Source organism: Pongo pygmaeus, chromosome 12 (genome assembly GCF_028885625.2).
Source record: "Pongo pygmaeus isolate AG05252 chromosome 12, NHGRI_mPonPyg2-v2.0_pri, whole genome shotgun sequence".
Taxonomy (NCBI): Eukaryota; Metazoa; Chordata; class Mammalia; order Primates; family Hominidae; genus Pongo; species Pongo pygmaeus.
In genome coordinates, this window is record NC_072385.2 from 35,783,039 (window position 1) to 35,810,329 (window position 27,291).

The 27,291-nt window shown below is 39.5% G+C and overlaps 1 long non-coding RNA gene across 1 annotated transcript; it reads left to right on the forward strand.

The window, feature by feature from the left end:
- The first annotated feature begins 699 nt into the window (after positions 1 to 699).
- Positions 700 to 24,402, forward strand: LOC129030285 (uncharacterized). Its single transcript, XR_008500604.2, has 6 exons — positions 700 to 883; positions 2,872 to 3,023; positions 4,119 to 4,272; positions 7,096 to 8,359; positions 21,747 to 21,830; positions 24,372 to 24,402. It is a non-coding gene; the product is annotated as an uncharacterized LOC129030285 (long non-coding RNA).
- The last annotated feature ends 2,889 nt before the right edge of the window (positions 24,403 to 27,291 follow it).

A 27,291-nucleotide genomic window follows, 5' to 3' on the forward strand; every position in this document is an offset into this window, starting at 1 on the left:
CTTGACAGCCCCGCCCGCTTCCTTCCTGCTTTCTCCACGTGGCCTCAGCCCTGGCCGCCGGGAGTGCACAGTTCAGCCCCGCTTGCATCAGGGCACTTCTTGCCCCTGTGCACAGGGCTCTCCTGTGCCCAAGTTCGCCGACTGTCTGGCTCTTTGTAACTCTTGCTTTAGGAGTGTGTGTGTGTGTGTGTGTGTGTGTGTGTGTGTGTGTGTTGGTTTGGTTTGTTTTTTGTTGTCGTTGTTGTTTTGAGACAGGGTCTCACTCTGGGGCCCAGGCCTGGGTGCAGTGGCTCGATGACAGCTCACTGGAGCCTCGAACTCCTGGGCTCAAGCGTTGATTTAGTTCTTTGTAAGGCGCTTTGGAGTCTTCTCCCAGCGTATTTCCTATGGGTCTTGACAGCCGCCACCAAAACCCCAGAAGAAACTACCCCAGGCTGTGCAGGGTCTGGAGTTTGGGTTTGGGTGTTTGAGTGGTGGCTTTCTCCCACTTCCTCGCGTGGGAATGCGATGTCCCTTGCGCCCCACTCGGTGGCACATCCTCTCCATTTCTCCTCGCCTGCGACTGTGACAAGCCTGCGGCCGCACATTGTCAGCGATTGTGGGAAAGGGCCGCGAGCCTTTCCGCCGCTCCCGGCCGCCCTAATGAGGGAACAATCGGGCTACACTGCGCTGGCGGCGGGGTCAGGCGCGGCGTCCCGCACAATGGGCGCGGCGCCCGAGCCCCTGACAGCGCCATAAATTGGCCGTGCAAAGCCGAGCGCTAGGTGGTCCCCCTTGGAGAAAAGAGCCGCCGCCGAGGGCGCGAAAAGGCGAGTCCGGGAGCCCGCCAGGGAGCGAGTGGCGCGTTTTCCAGATCACCTTGTTGGAACTTAGCGTAGCAGAGGTCAGACGAGAGGGACAATAGCTGGGTCCCTGGGTGAATTCCAGGAGGGAAGCTGAGCCCGGCTCCCAGGTCGAGCTGAATGAATGGGGTGGGAGCTGAAGTCGGGGAACCCAGGGGGGCCCCAGAGTCAGAAGGTCGCGGGGTCTCAGAGCTGGAGCCCCAGGAAGCCCAGGCCAAGGCCCCCACCCTTGCCCCAGAGAGAAAGGAAAGGCCCCCGGCCTGAGGGAGAGATTTCTGCAGCTCCCAGTCAGCTTTTCCCCCACTTTGTTTCTTTCTTCTTTATCTTTTTTTTTCTTTTTTAATATATTTTAGTGCAGATCTTGTCAGACGGGGACAAGATGAGAAAATCACTAGATGTGGGTGTTGTTTCTCATGGAAGACATACATATAATGCAAAGTACCTTTTGAAGTGTTTTTATTTTAAACCAGAACAGTTTTCTAAGGGGAAAAATGATTTTTTTTTTCAATTTCAGAGAAATAAATGACATAAGGTTGCTCTTTCTGGTTTTTATTTAGCGTCAATATGCTCTTTTTTTTTTTTTTTTTTTTTTTTTTTAATTTCTCCAGGGAACAGACAGAGAAATAGAGGGACAGGGAGGGCTGGAGAGAGAGGGATTCTTATATGAGGCTTTCAGTGAGCTTTTAACTGGAAAAAAAGTATGTTAAAAAGAGTTAGACAAAATAATATCGATAAATGTAGCCAGATATCTGGTTTTCATAGGGTGATTCAGGAGTTTCTGTTTATTGCAGGCTTGGAGCTGCCAAACTCCTTGGCCAGTCATGTTCTCCCCAAACTCATGAATTTCAATCAAATGAGCCCAAAGAGTTGATTGCTAGACATGGTAACTATTTACCTCTGAAATTGTGTTTGCACATGCTGAGGTTGAAGGAAGTTCTCTTTTTCTTAATTATTTTGGAGGTCAGAATATGACCATGTAGAGGACAAAGAGTTGAACACAGGACAGGTGATGAGAGTGTGGGTGATCTACTACTACCCTAAGCAAGAGCACATTCTGCTGGGTGCTGAGCCTTTGAGGGCACCCCGAGCCCCATATCCTCTTGAAGATTTCCAAATCACATCACACAAGGACTCACATAAGGCCCAAGCTATGCTGTTAAAAATGAGAAGAGGCGGGCACGGTGGCTCATGCCTGTAATCCCAGCACTTTGGGAGGCCGAGGGGGGGTGCATCATGAGGTCAGGAGTTCGAGACCAGCCTGGTCAGCATGGTGAAACCCCATCTCTACTAAAAATATAAAAATTAGCTAGGCATGGTGGCGCATGTCTATAGTACCAGCTACTCAGGAGCTGAGGCAGGAGAATCACTTGAACAGAGAAGGCAGAGGTTGCAGTGAGCCGAGATTGCGCCACTGCACTCCAGCCTGGGCGATAGAGGGAGACTCCATCTCCAAAAAAAAAAAAAAAAAAAAAGAGAGAGAGAGAAGAAAGACAGTGTTTATAAAGCCTGCCTTCCTGGTCTACCCCACTGGGGCTGGACAGTTCGATTTCCACAGCTCCAAGGCACAAGGTGCAAGAGTTAAGGTGGTTGATTGGTGCCCAGCCTCAGCGACAAGAAGTGAGCAGAGGGGATGCTCTGTGATGTTGTTTGTTCAACTTGATTCCCTCCACCCTCCCAGAGGCAGGGGAACCCTCGCCCCCCACCACCCCACAGTGATAACATCTCTCAGGCTTCCTCCTTTGTTGGGTAGAGAGGAGGTAGCCACACACAAAAAAAGGGGTGGTGGGTAGGTAGGGAAGGAGGAACTATAAATAATCCAAAGAGGTGGCTAGCAAGGCCGAGAGGACATGATGCGAGAGAGAACGGTTATGCTTTCATATAAAAGGCATGAGCCACTTGACTTAGGGTAATCTGAAGGATCTTTTGTTTGTTTGATTGATTTTCCTTTTTTATTATTCTCTGAAATCTGAAGTCTAGGGTTGCCTAAAAGACAGTGAGTTCTTCTTATCTCCAATTTTTCCTGAGGTAGGAAGAACACCATGGAATAAGGAGAAAGGAGATAACGAGTAGCCTCTCCAGGAAGAATGCGACAGAATACTCTTTATACAAAACCACAAAATTAGATAATTATGTATTTAAGTGTTATTCCTGAAAGCTGGAGAAAGAAATCTTACTTCTAAGGTAAGTCGGATTAAGTTTCTCTGTTAATCTGATTACATTTGAATACACGTGACTTGCTTCCTGAGGGTGGGTAAGAATTGATAACTTCTTGGAGCAGAGGGTTACTAAAAAACCATCTGGAGGCAAAAAGAACATGGTATATGTTCTAAATTAGGGTCCTAAATTAAGTTGAACAACAATTCTGTTCATATCCTTCATGTTCTTTCCAAAGATCCCTATTAAAATTACATTTTTAAATAATTTACATAAAAGAGAAGCTAAAACTATATCTTTTAAAATGTAGGGAAACTATCCACAAACAGTATTCTAAATAGGACAAACACAAAATTTCTTTAAAATGGAAAATGGGGGCATGAGAGAAGGAGGAGATAGGAATTTCTAAGTTACAGCATGTTGTTCTTTCTGAATACAGTATTGATTTTGACATCCACAAAATCAATATGGAAACATACACACATGCAAAGTTCCCAAACTCCCCCCAAAATCTTATCTTGAAAACAATACTAGTCTACACTTTAAGAAAACGTTGCAAAGGATAATTCATTCTGTTCTTTGATTACTTAAAGCTGGAAAATTCTTTTCCACTAATAACCTGTTATTTCAACAGTTTAATTAGCATAGTGTTATACTATTTAACAGTTTTATAGTACCTGGGGTGGTTAAAAAAAATTGTAGTGCCAAAATAAATTCGAAGGATCACCTGGAATTAATATCCCTACAGACTTTGCACTGTATACTGTTTAGTCACTCTCAACAATTACAAAGACTTTGAAATCACAGCACTTATTTGTGATACTATTAATATTTCTTCTTCACCTCTTATTATGTAAACATAAGTGAGTGTACAAAAGTACATAGTTTTCCTTTTCACTTGAGTGCATTTCCCATCCCCTAAGGGAAAAGACAAGATACACTTTTGGATTCTTCAATGATGCCATTCAATTGTTTTCCATGTAAAAAGCTTGAGTGATTTCTCTGTTTTCCACCTATTTCCAAGTTGTTGGAATAATACATTTAAGTAAGAGAAGGAAAAAATAGAAGAAAAGATATTATTATTCTAACCTTGTATTATAAGCATGTCACATGTTCTTAAAGAATTTGTTTAGCAAAGGAATAAGAAAATGTGATGCTTGGAAGAAAGAACACACTGCCGAGAGGCCTTGTTGCTGAGTGTGCTGAACAATAGACAACCTCTAAGGATGCTCGCCTGCAATTCCGGCTCTGCCATCAATTCACTGTATGCCTTTGGGTAAGTCACTTAACCTTTCTGGGTCTCAGTTTCCCCATGGGCAAAATGGTGGTTATTATAATAACCCTCTTACCAGTATTTTGCAAAGAACAATGATTACAAATGAATGCAAATCATCTTGTGTGTGTTAAGAATGACATACAAGTGCTAAGAAATAGCATAAGCTTGTAGTTCACAATACACTTTTCCAGAAACAACAGGCAGATGTTGCAAGCATAGAATGATAACAAGAATTAGGGACCACCAAGCCAATTACAACCAAGGGAATCCTTCAGAAAGACTTCTTGAGTCACTGGACCAAAATGGACAAGTGGGAAAGGAGAATTAACTCTCATTTTTTAATTTAAATTATTATCAGAAGTAATGTCGGTGTAACAAACCATAACATATACTTAGTTTGAGTTAGTCTAAAATTCTTCTAGAAATATTGATTGAGCGTTACATGTTTTCTATGTGGAAAGCAAATACACAACTTAGAGAAGGTATTTCATGTAAAAAAAAAAACAGGATGTCTTGTTTAGGATTTATAATGCATATCTTGTTCTGTAATGCAGGAAGATTTCACAGGTAGCTTTTTAAGAGAATGAAAGAACATGTAATGATTAACTAAAAATATTCAGTAATGCTTTACTTTAGTTTGGACCTAAGCGGAGCAGTCTTTATTTGTACTGTATTTTTTAATAAAATTGAATATTTGACATGCAATAACCTATGCTTTTGCACCCACATTTACTTCTGAAGAATCAAAATTTTCAGGTTTAAAAACAAGTTATATCTAAAAGCACGCTTAAAGTCATATACAGTCATATATTCTCTTTAATTAAATCTCAAAGATGAAAAAATGACAAATGAAGAGCATATAATATGACAGCAAAAGTTTAATAGCCTACACACAGACAGAATTATTACAAATCAATAAGACAAACAAGTCAGTAGGAAAAGACAATTGGAATGAACAAGCAATTAGAAAAAAAAATAAATACAGTGTCTAACTCACATGAAAAAGTATTTAATCTAAATAATAAACTAACATTAATACTCTGTGCTATACATCAGGTAATAGATGAATACATTGATACTTTCTGAAGAAACAACCAGAAGTAACTATCATACACTATAAAAAGTGCTGTGCCTTTATCTCAACCACTTCATTTCTTGGAATTTGTGGTTAAAAAAAAATCATCATCATTATGATTATTGTACCCTAAGATTTAACTATAGGGATAAATATTACTGCATCATTAAATTGAGTAAATGGGAACAATTCTAAGTGTGCGACACTGGAGCAGTTGGTTAAATACACTATGATATGTGTATAACATGCATTGTTATAAAGCTGATAGAAAAGATGCTGTGATGGAGAGGAATGAAATGTCAGGCAGGATAGGGTAGCATCTGCTGTAACATAACAAAAACACAAAAATGTTAAAGGCTTATAACAACCAAGGTTTAGTGCTCATCATATTCCAGGTCCCTCTTGGCAACAGGGAGCTCTGCTCCGCATCCCCTCACTGTGTGACCCAAGAATACAGCAGCCACCATCTCAAACAAGTCTGCACTGCAGCGGAGTCAAAGAACGCTCCAGAGCTGGCCTCCCCAACCTAGTAGCCATTTGGCGCATGTTGCTATTGAGTGCTTGGAATGGGGCTTGGGTGAATTGAGATTGCTATAAGTGCTAAATATATATCTGATTGCCAAGACTTTGTCCAAATAACAATAGTAATTATAAAAGGATATAAAATAATCTCAATAATTTTATATTGATTTCATGTTGAAATTATATTTTAAATATCTTATGTTAAAGAAGATATATTGTTAAAATTAATTTCGCCTGTTTCTTGTACATTTTTAATGTGTTACTAGAAACTTTAAAATTACACACCTGACTTAAATCTGTGGGAGCCACAGTGCTCTAGAGGGTCTTGCACTAGCAATTGAATGCTGCACCTCATTGGCTAGAATCAGTCACATGACCACACCCAATCTCAGGAAGGCCAGAAAATGCAATCCCACAATGCAGCTGGAAGACAGCTAACTGGAAATCAATGCTGAGAAGTCCTAAGAAATGCCATAGAAAGAGAAAGAGGCAGGGGGCCGGCAGGGGCCAGAACAAATTTTGGAAAGTATATTTAAGATCATCTGGGTTAAATACATGTTACTTGACATCCAAAAATTTACTTGGAAAGCCCTTGAGAATACCTCCAGGATCTAAGCAGTCAACCTCTAAAGCAACCATTAATAAAATAGAGTCATGAGACTGCCCTATAACAGCTTGTGGGGAAAGAAATGTCTCACATATCACAATAGTGTGGACAAAGAAGAAGATCAGCAACAATTTGGGCAAAATACACACACACACGCACATACACACACACACACACACACACACACAAAGACAGACATTCGCTAACTTTGGTTTGCTATCGAGCTACTTCTTATCTGGGCAATTCTACATAGTACACTCTAGGATACCCAGCAACTATTTGGGCAATATACCCACATACACATACAAATACACACACACACACACATACACAGGCAGACATTCGCACACTTTGATTTGCTATTGAGCTGCTTCTTATCTGGGCTACTCTGTGTAGTACACTCCGTGGTGAGAAGCAACAGGGATTTATTGATTGATCAGTCAATGAGTATTGTTCTCCTGAGAAAAGCTGAGAGGTTGGCAAATGTATGCAAATGTGCAGGTATGTCCGTAAGTATTGAAAACCCTGAAATACACACTCCAAAAACTACACCATCATTGTCACTGGATACCGGAATCCCATGTGATTTTAAATTCTTTTTCCTTATCTTTATTTTCAGATCACTACAAGACATGAATGATTTTCAGAATTACTTGTCATGCCCTTTGCTTGGGGCTGAAAACAAGATGCAGTCACACAGATTTCAATGGAGTGTGTACTCTAGAGGCAGACTGCCTGGGATCAAAATGCTTGCAGTATAACCATTGACAGCTTCCATAACTTATCTCTTCCCAGGTTACTCAACCTGTAAAATGGGGTAATATCTGCTCCTCCCTCATAGGGTTGTGCATAAAAATCTGATGAGATTATAGGTGCAGAAAGTGAGAACCCACAGAAACCTTTCCATAAATGCTACCTATTATTATTAAATTCTAGCTTTCTTTCAGTTTTCAAATTTAAAGTAAAGACTAAAATCAGCTGAGCTATACTCCAATCTCCAGCATTAGTTTGGAGAAGCATTAGTAGTATTCCCTTCATCTTTCCTCATCCCCTCCTTTTAAAGAACTCTAACTGGGAACATGCATTTATTTCCCTCATATCTGTACAAGCCATTGATTTGTCAGGAGAGAAATACAAAGACTTTCACATTTTTGCTGCTCTCTCTCCTGAATTAACACTCCACTTCTGAATTTAAGGCAGCAAAACTCCATTCAGTGTTTTAAGAGTGGGTAAAATATATAGAAATGAGAATAGCTTTGACAAGTTAACATCAATGTGAATGAGACTAGAGAAATAACATTCTGTATATGAGTGCTTTTCTTCTAAATCGTCTTACCAACTTTCAAGTGATTAGACAATTTTGTTTCATTCCCTTCAAATTTACAAATTAATATTTTTAAGAGATGGAGTTAATAACCAGTTAAAAACTATAAAGGCTTCCTCAGTTGAATTTCGGAGCTTTGCTATCTAAAACTGAGTTAGAGTTACAATAAAAATAGCAATATCATGCAATATTATATTTGTATTTCTCAGTTCAATTGCTTTTTATTTTCAAACAGTATGCAACTAAGACATGCCTGAGTGAAGTTTCCTAGGAGCCAAATAATTAATCCAACATTTATCTGAAATGCTGAACTAACTTGCATAATTCTTCAAATGAATATCACACTTTCGATGGGGATATACAAATTGTTTCAACCTGAGGCTTGAAAAGATGTGTCATAAAGCATTCTGATTTATCAAGAACACGTTGTAATTTGTTGCATTTGGAATGTAGCTACCTAACTTCCTGAATATTTTAATAAAATACCTGTAAAATTACATAATCAAAACTATACCACCACCGAGCAAAGTGACAGAGATGGTACTAACATCAACAAAAGGTAAGAGAATGGTAAATTTCAAAAGGTTCTAGCTGTTTCTGTACTCTCTGTACTCTTACAGTGAAATCAAGCACTGAAAAAGATTCTAGGCTTAAAATTCAATTAAAGCAAACACTTTTGACAATTATTTTACTATTTGATGTAAAAAATAGATTTTTTTATCTAGTGCTTTAGTTCTTTGCCTCTTTTTAATTTTTCTTATGTATGGTTTTATTTTAAAGTTCCACTGAGGCAATATACATATGCCAGGCAGAAAATGCAGATATTAAGGGATTTTATTCATAACAGGCTAAATTTGTCTCTTGTGAAAGATAAAAACACTTTAAAGTTGATGAGTCTATGATTTTAAGTAAAATCCTCATTCAAATGTGATTGCTTTATAGGTTTAACTCTGGTCAGAGTAATTTGTGTTCTTTCTATATATTACTCCAACTATAATAAAGCTGTTTATGCAAATGTGAAATTGTTGCTATTGCAGAATCTTTCCAACCATGTAAGGTTGTAATGTTAAATTCCCATTCACGATCAAAATTCCACATACTTACAACCTGCAAACATCCAAAATTCACACTTCAACATCTGTGTGGCTGCCAACTTCTACTGAAATCTATAGCATGCTTTTTTAGAAGTGGAGGAAAAAAGAATAAAAAACCTGAGGTAAGTGCAAATCAATAATGATGCTAAATATTTACCAAATGTTTGTTATGAAATATATTTTATTAATTGATAACATTTAGAAACTGATTAGGGATGCAAAAGCCTTAAAAAGTTTGCAGAATTTTTATAGCAGACTGTGGCTCATGAATTTAAAGCATGCCAAAAACACACGACAATGCACAATTCTCAAACACAAGCCTTAAAAGTTTTTTCATTTACAATATTCAATTTTTCCAAATTCCTTTTATTATATTAACTTTGAAATTGTTCTGATAATGAGTATTGTTGCACTCTTAAGAAAATCTTTATCTTCTCATATTCTGTCTCATTGAAAAAGTCAAAAGTTCTATCATATCTATCTAGTATGCTACATACCTTCAAAGTAAATCACTTAAAATAATGTATAATATTTTCCCAGATCTTTTAAAATAGTTTAAGTAATGTTTCATGTTTGTGCACATGTTAACTGGATTATGAATTAGTATTTTAATGGGATTATAAATTTTTAAAACCCAGACCATAGTATCCATAGACAACCCAATGTCTTTTCGGACTGTTTCTTTATCACATCTGTTATTCCTTCAACCGTATTCTGGTCCCTCTGAATTTGGAGGTATTCGAGGAAGGCGATAGGTTTTGCAGGGAAAGTGAGTAAAATGGTAGGCTGCTCCAACACAAGAGCCAGTTACTGCCTTTTGGAGGAAAAGGAATTACAAGTTACACACAAAAAATGACTGTGTGCTACTCTGCCGCACATCTGGCCACTCTGGAGGGTCTTACTCTGTTTTGGTGCTTGCACCATGATGTCCTCAGTGACTACGGCTCTCTAACCTGGAATCTCTCCATTCTCTAGTCCATTCCCTATAAGACTCAGTTAGAGATACCTCCTCCATCAGGGCTGCCTTGTCTAATATCCCATACTTAACCACTGTATTTCAAGGACAGCTATCATTTCCCCTGAATAACATGTTGCAGTCTTATTTCTGCCAGTAAATCTGTGTTGCCCTTCATCATGTGGTCTTTCTGAGCCTCAGTTTGCTCATTTGTAAAACATGAATACATTATAATAATAAGTAACATCTTCCTTGTTATTTGGCCATTATTACTTTTGTAAATTCCACTGCACCTTCTTCACTCACGAGTAATTTTTGTATAAATGACTAAATGCACATGGAATATTCAGACAAGGAAGTTATATCACTGCATTCTGCTGATGCACAGTTTTGTTATGTTTTGTTTTGATTTTTTTTTTGGTTGTATCTTCCAACCAAGTAAAAATAAACACCACTGGGATGTTGAGGCCCAAAAGGTAAAATGCAGTAGAAATAAATAGGAGGCGATGTATTTTAGTTTGAAAATCAGTTCCAGAGTACAGTATTTATACATCTGAGAGGCATTTGTATTAAGCACCCACTAGGTCCAGGCTGGGCTCTGATGACACAAAGATTTTTTTTAAAGTCCCCATACGTAATAAGCTCACAGGCTTACAGTATTGGTAAGAAGGAAGTGAGAGATGATGGACATTTAAAAAATACAGTACACATTTCAATCAATACTGTGAGAGACTTGAGTACATATTCTATGAGAGCACAAGAAATGGAGAAATTAGTTTTACTCCTGGGAGGGTGGGTGCAGGTTGGGGAAGCCTGAGAGGATTCTGAAAGAGGAAAAAGCGGTCAGGCATTTGACTAGTAGTGGCTGCTAGCCTTGATTCACCCAGCTTCTTGCTGAGATAATTATGAAGACGGAGAAGATAAGAATTCATACTATCACCAGCTAATAAGTTACAGATAGTAAGTTGCAGAGCCCATCAAGCCAGGGCCATCCAAATTTTTTTTGTTGTTGTTGGTGGCGGGGGGACGGAGTCTTGCTCTGTCCCCCAGGCTGGAGTGCAGTGGTGCGATCTCGGCTTACTGCAAGCTCCGCTTCCCGGGTTCACGCCATTTTCCTGCTTTAGCCTCCTGAATAGCTGGGACTACAGGCGCCCACCACCACACCCGGCTAATTTTTTTGTATTTTTAGTAGAGACGAGGTTTCACTGTGTTAGCCAGGATGGTCTCGATCTCCTGACCTCGTGATCCGCCCGCCTTGGCCTCCCAAAGTGCTGGGATTACAGGCATGAGCCACCGTGCCCGGCCGGGGCATCCTACTTTTAACCAGGAAACTAAGCTGCCTCAGTCTAATAAATCACAGCATCCTGTTCCAGTTAGCTTATTACAAAATTGAGACACTAAGAGAACTATTAAATTAAAAAAGCATTTTTTCTTCCAAGAAGTGTGTAAATAAAATAATATGATATTTTTGGCATTATGGCATTTTTATTGCCAAAAACTTGACCAATGTTTTACTGCATCTTTAGAGGAATGATCTAAACCATTTAGGATTGTTTTCTTTTAATCAATAAAGACTACTAAGGCACCCAGCCGCAGCTGTTACCTACTGCCAAACTCCCCCTTTACATGCTCTTCCATGTAGAAGCTGTGACTATTCTTGTGCCAGGTATTCCCAAAAATCATGCCGAAAGTATGCCCTTTAGATGAGCATGGAAAAAAATGTCCTAAGGAAGTACATTGAAATGTAGGGTGAAACTCTAGGAAATGTTTTCCTTTGGACCTTTCTATATATTTTAAATATTCTACCAAGAAAATACTTTTAAAATCAATCAAAGAAATATCATGCGCAGTTGGGGATTTTTAAAAATTCTGTAGGATTATGGCTGGGTGTGGTGACTCATGCCTGTAATCCCACCACTTTGGGAGGCCGAGGCAGGTGGATCAAGGGTGAGGAGTTCAAGATCAGCCTGGCCAATATGGTGAAACCCCATCTCTACTAAAAATGCAAAAAAATTAGCCGGGCATGGTGGCACATGCCTGTAATCCCAGCTACTCAGGAGGCTGAGGCAGAGAATTGTTTGAACTCAGGAGGTGGAGATTGCAGTGAGCCGAGATTGCACCACTGCACTCCAGCCTGGGCGACAGAGCGAGAGTCCATCTAACAAAAAAAAAAAACTATAGGATTACAATTTTGCTTTTTAAAAACCTGGGTGGGGGAAGGGAAAGTAGCCTAAGACACATTGGGAGCTATAGTGATTTCTGCTTTATTGCATGATTTGTTTTCTCATATTTTCTTTCCTTTCTTTTTCCTTTCTTTTTTTTTTTTTTTTTTTTTTTGAGATGGAGTCTCACTCTGTGTCCCAGGCTGGAGTACAGTGGCACCATCTCAGTTCACTGCAACCTCTGCCTCCCTGAATCAAGCGATTCTCTTGCCTCAGCCTCCAAAGTAGCTGGGATTACAGGCATGTGCCACCATGCCCGGCTAATGTTTTGTATTTTTAGTAGGGACGGGGTCTCACCATGTTGGCCAGGCTGGTCTCCTGACCTCAGGTGATCCTCCCACCTTGGCCTCCCAAAGAGCTGGGATTACAGGCATAAGCCACCGTGCCTGGCCTATTTTGTTGTATTTTCTAAAAGGAGATTTACCACTCCTAAAATTGACTATATGTACATTAACATATTAAGAGCAAATGTCAGTGAATGACAATAGCCATGCAAAAGAAGAGGGAAGCCCCAGCAGGGCTGTCCAGGCAGAGGATGGAGGCTGGAGCAGCCTTGGCACAGCACGGGGTACAGCCTGCCCAAAGAATGGCTCAGTCCCAGGGTCACGAGGGATGGAAAGATCCGTCACCTTTGAGGGCTGGAAGAGGACGGGATTGAGAGCCTAGCTAAAGGTATCTCTCCAATAAAGGAATAGTGATGGCCCTCCCAGAGAGAGAGAGGACAGATGGGTGAAGATGCTCTGCCTAGAGGTGCAGAGTGGGGAAGCTGAATAAATGTGCACCTGAGCCAGGAGACAGAGAAGGGCAGAGTGGAAACTTGAGTGGTGCCACAGTTATAAATGAAAAATTGAACCAGGAGAGAGCATGAGTTTAATATTCGGGGCCAAGATGTAATGTGATGGAGCTGGTTGTGCCTTGGGCCAGCATGGTTGGCGAACGGATGCAGAATTGGAAAGCAGCATCCGGATTCTAGTCCTAACAGGCCACTCACCAACTGTGCAAATGTGATCAAGACAGTCCTCCCTGCCTGCAGCCTCTTCAGAGCCAGAGCCAGTAGCTCTCTAATAAATGAGAGAGCCTGCCTTGTTCTCACTCACTTTTTACTCACTTCTTGCCCTTGTTCAAATTTGTCCAGTCATCCCTTGAACAATTGTAATTGAATGAATCAGGATCCCCCCTCACTGTCCTAGAGGTGCTCACATAACAGCTGCCTCTTGAAAGCAGTATGGATGGAATAAGAGATGTTGCATTCCAGAATTCCACGAATGAGTGACAATCCATGTGTGTTGTTGAACTCTGTCCAACTCAGAGTTGACATACCCAGTGTCTCCTCCAGAAGATGGGCAGAATCTTACCATTCCGTGTCATTCTCACAGGACATTCATCCTCTCCCTTTACAGGAAGATGGTTTCATAATTTCGTCTGCAAATTTATTTATTTATTGAATCAAAGAAACAGCTCACTTCATTTTTTTTTTTTTTAGGTAAACTGCTTATTCTTAATTTACCTGAATTTTCATAACAGTCTGTAACTGAAAACCCCACTGTAGCCTGGTAGGAAGGGGACTTCCTGAGCATTTTGCCAGGAGCACTTGGCCTCCGACAGACCAGGAATTCTATAGAGCCCTTCATTACTAGGTTTCAGTATTTCCATTTCAAGCCCTGGTAAATACAGGGCTATAAGAGAAAAAAAAAATTAATGGGAATATTTTCAAACCTTTGGAAAACTTAGGATTTGGTATTTGGCAGGAGGGCTAAGAGGGCGGTTAAAGAAAAAAAGTGCAAATGCTCAAAACATTCTTTAAGGTTGCGTTTGAGTCCAATTTATGCTGTTCTTTTTTCACACTGGAGCTAGCAAGGTTGCATTTTTTTTCCCTCGCTAACAACTCTTTCCTTATTCTATGGAATGTTTAATTTGCCCTTTGAAAGAAAGTATGATTTGTTCCATTTTTCCATGTGTAATTTCTATGCTATTTACAGACTAAGATAAGAATCAAGAAGGATTCATGTGCCAAAAGCACACATTCAAGCCTGGGAGAGGAAATCAGAGTCCTAAGCCCCAACTTGGAATGACTTACTAGATGATTGTAGTGACAGAGCCATCTCCACACCAGGCTCTCATCTGAGTCAGTGATATACTCTGTGCTAACAGAGACTATTATCCCAAGCAGCCAGCGAAAAAAAGCACAGTCTAAACCAAAATCAAAGACTGTGTCTGGCAAAGCATCACAACTTCCAGAGGATTTGCTGAACAAAGCTACCAAAAACTTTAAAAACTGCAGTCTTAATCTAGTCACCCCTTACACCTAAATGATGACAGTGTGATATGAAAACATCAGTTATTATGCTTTACAAGTCAGCATGCTCATCAGCAAAGGATCTAAGTTAAAATTAATCCCTGTCGATATAGAAGACAATATCAAACTGGAGCCTTTTTTTAAGAAAAAAAATTAAGAAATATGTAGACTGAACAAACTCAAACTTCTAACCAAAAACAAAGTGATAAACCAGTTAATCAAGCTATGAGGAGAACCGTTAAATCTGATATGAAACCACCATTTTAATAGAGCAAACTGCTACTAAGCTCTGTTTACATCAACTCTGCCTTTTTCTCTTTCTCGGTAGTTCAGCTATGGATTGTCTTGTGGACTCTCACCATCCGGAATGATTTGCTTTCTATTCCAGTCTGTTCTCAGCTGTCTGGCCCTGCACAAGTGCTCGCAGAACTCACTAATACCGACCACCTCCCTACCCCCCTCACCCCATCTGCTTTTTACTCTGAGCATGCAGGGCTCTAATCAGTTCTCCATAGCGCAGAGACTACTTCTTGTTTTTACAGACAAACATGTTAATTGCCATCACACTCACAGGCAGAATGAAGGGACTGTCTTTTTACCCTCCTCAGTCCACCCGCCTAGATGCAACACAAACTACAATCTCCATCTCACCCAAGGACAAGCCCCTCTTCTCTAAACAGCACACATTCTTTCAAGCAAAAAATCCCCACAGCTTAAACACGCACATACACAATTAACATACATACATAGGAAGTGCACCATTGCAATGATGGATATAACTTATTACATTGACCTTACTAGCTAAAGAGTAAGTGGTAAAAGGGATTCAAAAATATGAGTTAGAGCATCTGGGTAAGTCCAGCACTTCAGATGGGGGTCAGCATTCCTGAACTCTGTTTTCTCATCTGATCCAATAACCAACCTCTTTCTCCACCACTGACTCTTGGGAAGCAGTGCATTTTAAACAAAAAAGGCCTCCCTTTGATCCCTCTTCAAATGTCAAGAGTAAGCCCTTACAAGCACCCAGTAGTCAGTACCCAGAGTTGGTGCCCAAACATGAAAGAGATTAGAAGAAAGTCTTGGTGTGGAAAAAGCTGTGGACCCCTTTCACTTCCGGGTGACACACTGTCATCATCCACATTACAGGAAAGGTGAGGCTGCTAAACGATTACTGGGTGGCCGAGGACTCCAGATTAATTACCTTAAATAAATGGCATTATTTTTATAAATATTTTCAAGGAGGTATAATATTTGTCTACAAAATGATGGTTGAGAGCTGCATTTCACCTTTCATATTTGTATCTTGAAGCTTTCAATCTCATTTCCGTACTCTGGGGTAGCCGCCTAAGGGAAATCTGCTCTTCAGGTTTACTCTCCTAACATCGCCCACGAATCACTCATGCAACCAAAACCTGCCAATGAAAAGTGCGTAAGGTCTCCTTCATCTAAGAAACCAGCAGTTTCCAAAACAAGCTCTTGTACATTATCCACCAGTGGCCAAGGTCTGGTGAAACAAAAACTCTCTCCCATATTGAAGCAGAGAATATAAATGAGGGCAAACTTTCTGGAGAGCAGATTGACCACATAGATCAAGATTCTTACAAATGTTCTTATCCTTTGACCTAATAATTACAGTTCTTGGAATTTATCCCAAGGAAATTATCAGAGAAGCAAACAAAGAATTATGTACAAGGATGTTCATTGCAATGCTATTTATAATAGCAAAAAATTGCCACTGCCTAATTAAGCAACAATAGGGATTTAGTTAAGTAAATTATAGTAAATCCATAGAACAGAATGCTATTCAGGCATTAAAAACCATGTGTTCAAAGAATGCAAAATGGCTCAGGGAAACGCTGACAAGATAATGTTAAGTTAAAAAAGTAGGCTACAGCATGTTAAATGCAACGTGACCCCAGTTTTGTAAATATTACATATGCATATGACATGTAATATGTGTATATAAAATTTGGAAGAAAGAAAAACTACATTGAAGTTTACTAAGTGCCAAGGAATGTAATAAAACCTTTACATAATTATTTTATTCACTCATCAAAATAATTCACAGAATGAAATATTTTGATCTCTATTTTGACAGTGAGAAAACCAGAGCAAAGAGAGATTAAGCTGTCAAAGATCACTCAGCTAATACATTGGGTAGCCAGTGTTTGATCCTAGACGATCTATGTCCTACATAACACTATCCATTGTGTTGTTCTATGGGTTATTTTCTCTCTTGCGTTATTTGTGTATTTTTCCAATTTTTTTCAATAAACATATTACTTTTATAACCAGTTTTTAAAAGGTTCTTAATAGTGTGCAAAGTGAGAGTGATTAGCATAAGTACTGAAATTAAACTCATATTCTTACTGAAATGAACAGGATATTTTTGATTTGTTAAAAGCAGAACACAGTTTTGTTTTTTTTAACTCTACTCATTAATTATTTAGATTCTGAAAATGTACCACTTGCTTTGCCTTTTATATGTTTTGGCACTTTTATGCTTAATATGGCATTTTGTGAAGCAGAAGGGGAGCACTGAAGTGGGGATTTCTTAAAAGATAAGTAAAAATACAGACAGGGATTTTCTAGGTGTCTTCAATCTTCCTAATAGAAGGTAAGGTAAGCTTCTAGGATTGAGTCGAGCAGGGGTGGAAATTAAAATTACGGAGAGTAAAAGATCTGAAATAACTGCCATGATGTGAACAATAAGAAGTAAATAAAGGAAGGAATATTATGGTTTTTAATAATGATGACAAAGGACACATGAACAGGGAGAAGGCTCCAGGTTTGCGTGCGCTCGCATGGTGGGTGGAAGATGGGAAGTCTCGCTGAAGATGGATAGGTTTCTTCACAGCATCACCTGGGCAGCAGCGTGGTTTTGGCCATGAAGCCTGTGATGGGCAGAGGAGCAGCGCCCGTCCAGGAAGGGCCCGTGCCAAAGGCCTCCAAAGGCAGATGGAGGGCAGAGATGATGGTGGGCAAGGAGAACATGGTACCTGAGACCACACAGACCACAGTTAGATCTGTTAGGTCGACTGGCAGTGTAGCAGAAGTGAAAGGAGACATCTAGGAGTGGACACTGGAAATGCAGGAGCAGGGGAAGGAGCGCCCATAGGTGGATCTGACACACTGGAGGAAGCTGGCTGTGGTCCAAGAGGGATCGGGGACCCTGCTGCCATGAGTTTTCATCAGATGGCATGGATTTCCAGTAAGGAAAAGGAGTAAATTCGGGTATAATTGTGATGTATTATGAAAACAAGTGTTAGGCAATGCATAATACAATCCCTTTTTAAAAGTTTAATGCTGAACGGCAGTACTACATCAACAGGCCACCCTAAAACAGGGGAAAATATATGTGAATTCTGGGATATTATAGAGCCATTAAAATTATGCTGATTAAATTGTAAGAACATATGCAAGGAAATTTATACAAAGCTATACATATGCAAATTTATATATAAATTTATAACATACAAATTTATAATAAGGAAAATATTCAGAACATGTATATAATATCTTATTTGTTTTTCTTAAATTCATAAAGCAGAAATAAGCAGGAAACACCTCTGAAGATCAGTGGCAATTTGTATCTAGGTCGAAGGGTCTCTTAGTCTGGGCTGCTTTAACACAACACCATAGACCGGGTGGCTTATAAACAACAGAAATTTGTTGGCCGGGTGCGGTGGCTCACACCTATAATCCCAGCACTTTGGGAGGCCGAGGCGGGCGGATCACCTGAGGTCAGGAGTTCAAGACCAGCCTGGCCAACATGGTGAAACCCCATCTCTACTAAAAATACAAAAATTAGCTGGGCATGGTGGTACACACTTGTAATCCCAGATACTTGGGAGGCTGAGGCAGGAGAATTGCTTGAACATGGGAGATGGAGGTTGCAGTGAGCGGATATCATGCCACTGTACCCCAGACAGAGTGAGACTCCATCTCAAAAAAAAAAAAAAAAAAAAAAGAGAAAATAAATTTGTGTCTCACTATTCTGGAGGCTGGGAAGGAAGTCTAAGACCAAGCCACCAGCAAATCTACTGTCTGGTGAGGGCCTCCTTACAGGTTCATAAATGGTGCCTTCTCATTGCATCCTCACAGCATAGAAGGGGCTCATTTAATAGCACTAATCCTATTCATCAGGGCTCCACCGTCAGGACCTAATCACCTTCCAAAGGCTCCCAATACCATCACCTTGGGAGTTAGGATCTCAACATATGAATTGGGGGCAGGTGGGGGAAAACAAGCATTCAGAACACAGAGGAGGGTTACAAGGGATACTTTTCTTCTCGATGCCTCTAAATTGTTTCTGAATTTTCTCAGAAAATAAAATATTTGGAAAATCCTTTGACAGCTCTGATTGAGATCATAACCACCATCTTGGTCCACCACAATGAACTGCCACGACACCCATCACCTCTCTCACAGCCCTTCTTCTCTCCCCGCTGGTACACACACCCCCGCTCACATATGCATGTATGCACACACGTAGTCAGTGCCTGGGTCACCACTCCATGCTTAGCATTTATCATCCTACCTGTTTCTGATTCCTGGTCTTTATGGCCTTAGTGATCTTCCCCTGACACCCAACCTCTGATCTCTAATAACCGAATCCCAACCACATTTCGAGGCCCATCAGAAGTGCTACCACCCCCCTGAAGTTTTCATCCTTTCATGGAGAATAATTTAGCTGCCCATTCTGTAGCTCTGCAGCACTTCAAATCTCTTTTCTATTCCTACATTGTATCCTATACAGTGACTTGTGTGCATATAGATTTCCTCCACCCAAGCCTAGCCTTCTCCATGGCTGGAACTCTCATCTGTGTATATCTGCATATACTTCCTTCCATCAGTCTCTAGCATCTAGTATCTGCAATACAGTAAGCATGCAATAAGTATTTACTGAATTGATTTGAAAATCTCCTCCCGAAGAACAATGAGAGGTGTGGTTTCCTTCTTTCAGTTTGACCACTGGAGCTCTTGAATGTGGAAGCTGTAACATCCCTAGGAAAATGAACAGAAACTAAAGTATCTTTGGAGAAAGACAAAGCCCAGTCCTGTTAAGAATTTAAAAGAAGAGATGAAAAATGTGTTTCTGATCTCTAGGCTCTGCCCACCGCGAGGCAGCGAGATTCTGGAAGACAGATCAGAGTCTGGGGAAGGGGATGACAGCAGGAATACAACTTCACCTGAGGACCGCAGGGCTTAAGAGATGTGCATTTAACAAAGTAGTGCTGAAGGCCAAGAAGGAAGCTCCTTCCTCCCCCAGAGATGAAGCCAAAGCAGAAGCTCTGAAGGCCAAGAAGGCACTGCTGAAAGGCATCCACAGCCACACACGCACACACACACACAAAACATCCACATGTCACTCACCTTCCAGCAGCCCAAGACACCAACGCTCCCAAAGTAGCCCCAGGAGGAAGTAGCTTAACCATGCTTCCATCAAGTTCCCCCAGCCACTGAGTCTGCCATGAAGAAGCTAGATGAAAGAACACACTTGTGCTCATTGCGGATGTTAAAGCCAACAAGCACCAAATCAAATGGGTTGTGAAGAAGCTCTCTGACATTGATGTGGCCAAGTCCACATCCTGATCAGCCCTGATGGAGAGAAGAAGGCATATGTTCCACTGGCTCCTGATTAAGATGCTTCGGATGTTGCCAACAAAATCGAGATCATCTAAACCAAGTCCAGCTGGCTAATTCTAAATATGTATCTTTACACCATAAAAAAAAAGAAACGTGCACTCAAGGCTTCTTCTCCACCACGGGATGACGTGCTAAGTGGAATGAAAATGAATGAGAGAAGAGGAGAGGCACCTGTAGTGTTTTAGGAGATAACTAAGTCACTGAGAAGAAGGAGAAGGAATCACTGTGCGTACTGGGTCCTGCGTCAACACATGCAGGTAACCACAGTATGCTGAGCGGACCCCAGGAAATAGAATGGAATGTATCCTTGGATCCAGAAGCTTCCTCTCCTAACCAGTATAATTTTAATCTGAATTTTTGGCAAATTATTTAAATCCAAATACTTAGTTTTATTTTCCTACAATCATTTCCTAATCTGGTTCTTCATAATCATATCTTAAGCAACCTGTAGTCAATGCATTCACTAAAATTCTAAGTGGGAAAATGATATCCAGCTTTTTTGTTTACCTATTTAAGACATACAGGGACTAAATGCTAACAGTAGTATTGTCTGTTGTCCTGAAGCTGGTACTAGACAGTCTATTTAACCACACTAATATCTTCCTAGGAAGCTACAGTTTTAATATGGAATAATTCAACGTATTCATTATCCCCTATTTACACTCATGTAAACCAATATTCCCTGAGTAACCAAACTTTAAAATGTTAATATAAACATTATGCCTCTTTTAATTGCAATAGACACATTCCTAAGTAACTTAATTCCAACAAGACCCTTTACCAATAAACAAAAAACACATTTTGGGCAGCTTTCCTGTACAGTACGTAGTAAGGAAGAAAGTAAACGATTTCCACAGCAAGGACCAGCAAGATGACTTGCACTCTCTAAGTTCTGAGGCCAAAGTTGTAGATTCAAACTCTCTCCAATCACCAGTTCGTTCTCAGAACATCTAGAACCTAAGGGGAGGTTTGAACTTGGCTTGAACTTATGGGTCAGATCTGGAAAGTTATAAAAAGGTGCAAACCATCAGGGTTTATCTATAATGTTGGGTTTTCCAGAAATTATTTCCATCATGTTGGAGAAGGAAGGGCCCAGGCCATTTTCATGAAGGCCAGTTACTGAACTGAACAGCTCAGCTGGGACCACACAACCTGGCCCAGTCATCCCTGGGAGTCACCAAGCACAGGTTGAGGTGACTGGCGTTTATTTGGATCACTGAAATAATAAGCAATTCCAGAGGAATTTGTTTTTACTAACTCGTTGGATAATTTGATGTGACAGGATTGCATTCCCACATAGTAAACTGAGAAGAATTCCTGGTGTCAACTGAAGAGACTGCTTGACTTTTTATTACAATGGATTTTCTTTTTCCAAAGCCCAAAGTCTTTTAAGTATATGTGTATGTGTTCCAATTTAGGCTTTAGTTCACTAATTAGCCGACAGTTACCATAAAATTGCTTTCTTCCTTTCTAACCTTGATGAAGTTGTTACTAAGTCCATCATTACTCAAACCCCATTAAAACTGCTGAGTTTACAGAGGAAAGAGATTTCGAAAAAGATAAGGCTTTGTTAATATTTTAATCAGCATTTCTGGTACAGTATTTATTCCCGAACACCAGCATTTATTCTCACAATACCAGTGTAGTTTAAGTGTTTGGTTTTGAAGGTTTTTGCTTTGGGCACCAAAGCTACCACCATACTTGTTTTTGCTTTTGTTTTTCTTTTTCAGAAAGTGTGTATGAAAAATACTAGACAGATCTTCTTTACTTGGAGACTTGTGTACTACAGCACACACTTGATTTACATGGCTTTGGTAAGTTTGTGTGGCCCAGCTGACTTTTTAAATTTATCTTGGGAGTAGTTTCTTTCCCTGCAATGGAAAGAAATTGAATCCTTGTCAATATGACATTCATGTTATCACATTGAGGAACACAGAATAGATGAGGGTTGATCATGTTTCTCTAAACTTTGGAGAAAAAAACCAGTAAGAACCGTAAACATTGACTTTACAGGTACTTTGCTGTTCTCCTAAGTGTTCTTCAATTAACACTCTGACAGTTGGTGAAGTCCATTCAAACATAATTTTTAAGATTGTGTTAACTACATAAGTGGAAATTTTAAGTATTTATAAAGTGGCTTATATGTAGACTATAAACATTGTTAGGATAAAAATCCTATTATTTATGGAATTAACGAAATAAAGAACAAAGTAGTATTTATTCTCTTACCAAGGTACTAACCTTATAAAGGCAGATAGAGACATAGTTAATGTTAGGGCTGGGATTTAACTAAGAAGTTCTAGGGGGGCAAATAAGGCTTCATTTCGAATTTATAACAGTACACCATCCTTACGATTCCTTCATTTTTCTGTGGTTGCCATAAGGTATGTGGTGTTTGCCAATAAGTAATTTTATGACAAGGCCAAAACTAAAAATCCAAGCCCCAAGTGACTCTTAGTCCAAAGGCTGTGGAAGTTAATGTGGAACAGTGTCAAAAACCTCCGAATTGGAATTCAGAGAACTCAGATCAGGTGCCTATTTAGTCCCAATTTTTCACACGGCTAATTTGGTATGGATTTAGTAGTTACTAATTCATGCTTAATCATAGATAGTAATTATGAGGAAGCCAGATCCTCTCTGGGCCTGTTTCCTTAGCGGAGCACCCAAAGCTCCATGGCCCCTGAGTTCCTTTCAACAATGATATCTTTGCAGCAGTCCCGATCTACAAGCAGAGTGTGATCCAAATGCTGCGTGTATCTTTAGAAGGTTTTTAAGACAAAGGGAATGGCCCTAAAGGAGCTGAAAAGCATGAGGAGACCACTCTAGACCTCAAAGGAGATGCAAAGTTGATGGAAGATTAAAGCTGCTGAAAATTAAGAGAGAAAGGATTCTTTCAAGGTACAGAACCTCAGAATATCATGAAGTAACCACATGAATGAGAAAAATAACCAACAAGATAGACAGAACCATTGCCTTCCATCTGTTGTCTGCTGAATGTCTGTATTTAACCATGATTTGCCATTGATAATGGTTAATTCATGTCACACTATTTTCTCCATAGGCAAATGCCCTCCTATATTCAAGAAAAACTGTCCTTGTGAAATTGAATTGGACTACATTCATTAAGATTTAAATGTTTCTGTATCTTTTGATATAACTATAAGCCTTTACTGAGCACTCACTGTGTCCCAAGAATTGCTTTAAATATTTTCACTGCACTGATCTTCACAACAGTTCTATGAGTGAGCTTCATTATCGATCACATCCTGCAGAAGCACAGACAGGGTCAGTAAGTCACCAAGCGCTGCCCAGCTGGTGAATGATGGAGCCAGAATGCAAACACAGGCAGCTGGACTCTCCAGCTTGAACTTTTTCACAGCTACATGTTTATCACATGTATCTGCTCATATTTTATTTCTAACTGAAGTCTGGGAGTATGGGACATTTGGGCATAATGCAGTTACTTTTTAAGAACACAAGAATTAAAAATATAAAATGTCACCTGTGAATCAATGAAGAAAAATAATTGAGGAAGTGATTTTTTTTTTAATGTGCTATCTGCTAAATTTGAAAATCAAAGACAAAATTTTCAAGAATCTTTGCCTTGCCACGGATGTAACCACAGAGTGTTGTTAAGCTAGCAAGATTAGTTACTTCTATATTTGAAGTAGGTCGATTCTGTACCTCTGGACTTGATTCAGTAATAAATGGACTGTTTGTCTGGATAGCAAATTGTGTGCTATTGTTAGGTATAAGGAGCAGAGACTAAGAGGCTGAGCTGTCGCCTTTCATCCATGGCAGTGGCTCAGTGCCTTCATTCACATGCTCCGTGAACTTTCCCTTCCAGACAATGTCCTATAAAAAACCTACTAGTGCTCTCCAGAGAATCATTTCTACAAGTCCAGTGTTTAATGTTTTTAAATGACAATAGGTGAATGTCAGTAGGAAGCCAAGTACCATTTCCTGGAATGGTGTGGCAAAGTATTACACTTGGATACATTTTTTTTTGTTACATGTCACATAGTAGGCTCTCTATAAATACTGGATAAATTAAATAGATTTGATAAGCAAAAACAAAGAAGCATTTTCTGTAGGAATCATCCTCAGACTTCAAGACACACTTTTTTAATATCTTTGTAATAGTTTAATTGATTTTCTTTCATTTTCCAAAATTGATATCTATTATTGCTCACCTATTGGTATAGATCTATAGATAGATCAAATTATTGCGATTTGGAGAGGAGCACTGACAATACAAGCCCAGGTGTTTATCCTGTGAGAAAACATCCTATAAGTAATGATGTATTTTTTAAAAGGCCAATTTAATAACAAATCAAAATTCTGTTTTGTTTCAGAAAGAAGAGGCAGAATGATAATTCTCTTAAGGTACATAGGAATTTTACAAATGAAAAGATTCATTCATAGTATCTGGATAAAAGAAGAAAGGGAAGGAGAGAAGAAGGGAGGTAAAATGAAAATGAAAACAAAAAGGAGAGGGGCAAACAGAAATTTTCTTCCCAAGCAGCAACTGTGGAGGAAGACCAGTGTTCTGAGAATGTCGATTGTGTGGATGTGTGCTAAAATTTATTTTTATTTTTCACTTGTTTTGTTCAACATAATGGAAAATCTATGGCAAAATTTTAACCAGTGTTAATTCATGTCCACCAAAAGAATTGCACACCTCTTTATCCATGTAAGTTGGACCACATAATACTAAAATGCTCAATCATACCTCATTAAAATATTTTGGGTTTTTTTCTTTCTTTTTTTGAGACAGAGTCTCACTCTGTCGCCCCAACTGGAGCGCAGTGGCACGTTCTTGGCTTACTGCAACCTCCAAGTCCTGGGCTCAAACAATCTTCCCATCTCAGCATCCTGAGTAGCTGGGACTACAGGTGCACACCACCACGCCCGGCTAATTTTTGTATTTCTTTGTAGAGATGGAGTCTCACCATGTTTCCCAGGCTGGTCTTGAACTCCTGGACTGAAGTGATCTGCCCACCCTGGCCTCCCAAAGTGCTGGGATTACAGGTGTGAGCCTCTGCTCACAAAAAAACACATAAAATTTTTTTTGTTTGTTTTATTTCTTTTTTTTTTTAAGAAAAGAAGAGCTACCATTAGCAGTAGAGTAATATTTTCATTAAAGAATGTGCAAGAAAAAATTAAAATAAGACCCAAAGTAGGCCTGAAAAAGTCACATTCAAGGCTAGAGACTAGCAGAGAGAAAGCACGTCAGGACCCCAATAGAAACCTCTGAACTAAAGAAGCAGCACACTACATTGTTTCCATTGATTGATTTCTGACAAACTATTTTTCCTAACTCACCTTTGTGTTCTAATAAAATTTGTAACTTGACATACCTAATACCCCAGGTTTGGGCCAGGCCTGTTATGTCGCCCTCTCACCCAGTTCTACAGGTTTCTTATCACCTTCCCCATCTTCAAGCTCACAAAAATCCTATAAAGAGGATGGACCAAGGAAATATGCCTATTAAATAGGTGACTTTTTAAAATAGGAGAATTTGGTACCGATTCAGAAAAAGACTTGATGACAATGTTACATGTTGAACAAAGGTTATCCCAAACTAAGCAGATCAAACTAGAATGCAGAAAGGAGCAGGCTCCCCCTCTAGGAATTTCTGTTGGTTAGAATGTTCCTGAGCTTAGCATCTCTATGTATGGTCTCCAGAGTTAATGTACCATATTTTCCATGGTTTGATGAAGACTCTAGAGCCCTTAAGATATGAATTGCTATAATTCCTAAATCAAACAGCATTCAATTCAGTTCCAGACCATTTCAGAGTAATAAGACCGGTATTTCTTATTTTAATTAGTCATTTTATACTTCTAACAACTTCTTTGACAATCTTGGATTACTTGTTTGTTTATATGTGATAAAAGCCATGTTTCGCTAAAAATACGAATGCTACATTTGAATGTCCATTTACATTTTAGTAGTTATGGAAATAAACTATCGAGGCCTTTAGATTGTGGCTTTTTATAGACACTGAATACAATCACCTAATCTATTTTAATATTATCCCTTTCAGCTGTCTCGTGAGCATCCCCTAACACAGCAGAGATATCAAGTTGATAATATAAATTCAAGACAAAATGCCTGAACACTCATCAGAAACTGTCTTTTAGTTTGCAGAGAAATTTGTGCCTGACATTTGAAATTTTCAAGATAAATTAAAAAATCATGTGGCCACATAGAAGTATTATATCCTATTTCTAGATTTTAAATTCCTTCAGTGTGAAGACTGTTTCTTACCCTTGTATCCTGAATACAGTCTCTTTATACATGATGCTTACCCAAGAAAAAATATTGTTGCATTAATAAATGCGAAAATGAGTGGTGTTCATATCATGATTAAAAACTATTTTTTCTCCAAGTCTATATGCTAGTGAAAGCATCCCCCAAGCACAAAAAAAACTAAAATAATATGAAAAAGTATACAAACATATACGTGTATATAGATATATAGATACAATGATATATATTCATCCTTTGATCACAGTTATATATTTCCTATTGATTATATATCTACTATGTTTAATGTTCCACATCACATATTTTTTAATAAATTAATTCCAGCTGGGCACGGTGGCTCATGGCTGTAATCCAGGCACTTTGGGAGGTCATAGCAGAAGGACTGCTTGTGCCCAGGAGTTTGGGACCAGCTTGGGAAACATGGTGAGACCCAATCTCTACAAAAAGTGGGAAAAAAAAATTAACCTGGCATGGTGGTGTTTCTGTAATCCTAGATGCTCGGGAAGTTTAGGTGGGAGAATTGCTTGAGCCTGGGAGGTCGAGGCTGCAGTGAACTGTGCTGGCACCACTGCACTGCAGCCTGGGTGACAAAGTGAGCCCCTGTCTCAAAAATTTTATTTTTATATAAAATACAAATAAATTAATTCTTAGCATAGGCACACAAAGGGAATTACATTCTCCATGTCACGAAGAAGTGAAATAATGCTTCTTTGTGCATTATTTTGCATAGCTGAAATGCACCAGAGTCAGGATTCAGTCTAAACTGTACCTGCCTATCTTCAGGTAGCACAGTCACTCATTTCACCCCTTGCTCCCACGGCTGGCAGAATTCTGGAATGACTCATCCTGAGTGCAAATTGAGCAGCCCCAGATGCCATGCCCGTGAAAGAGAGCTGAGACACTGATCCAGTCTCTCCAAGTCTTTCGGTGTTTGCTCAAAGGTTATTACTAAACTTTAAAACCAAAACAGCTCTAAATATACACGTTCCTCAAAATTAGATA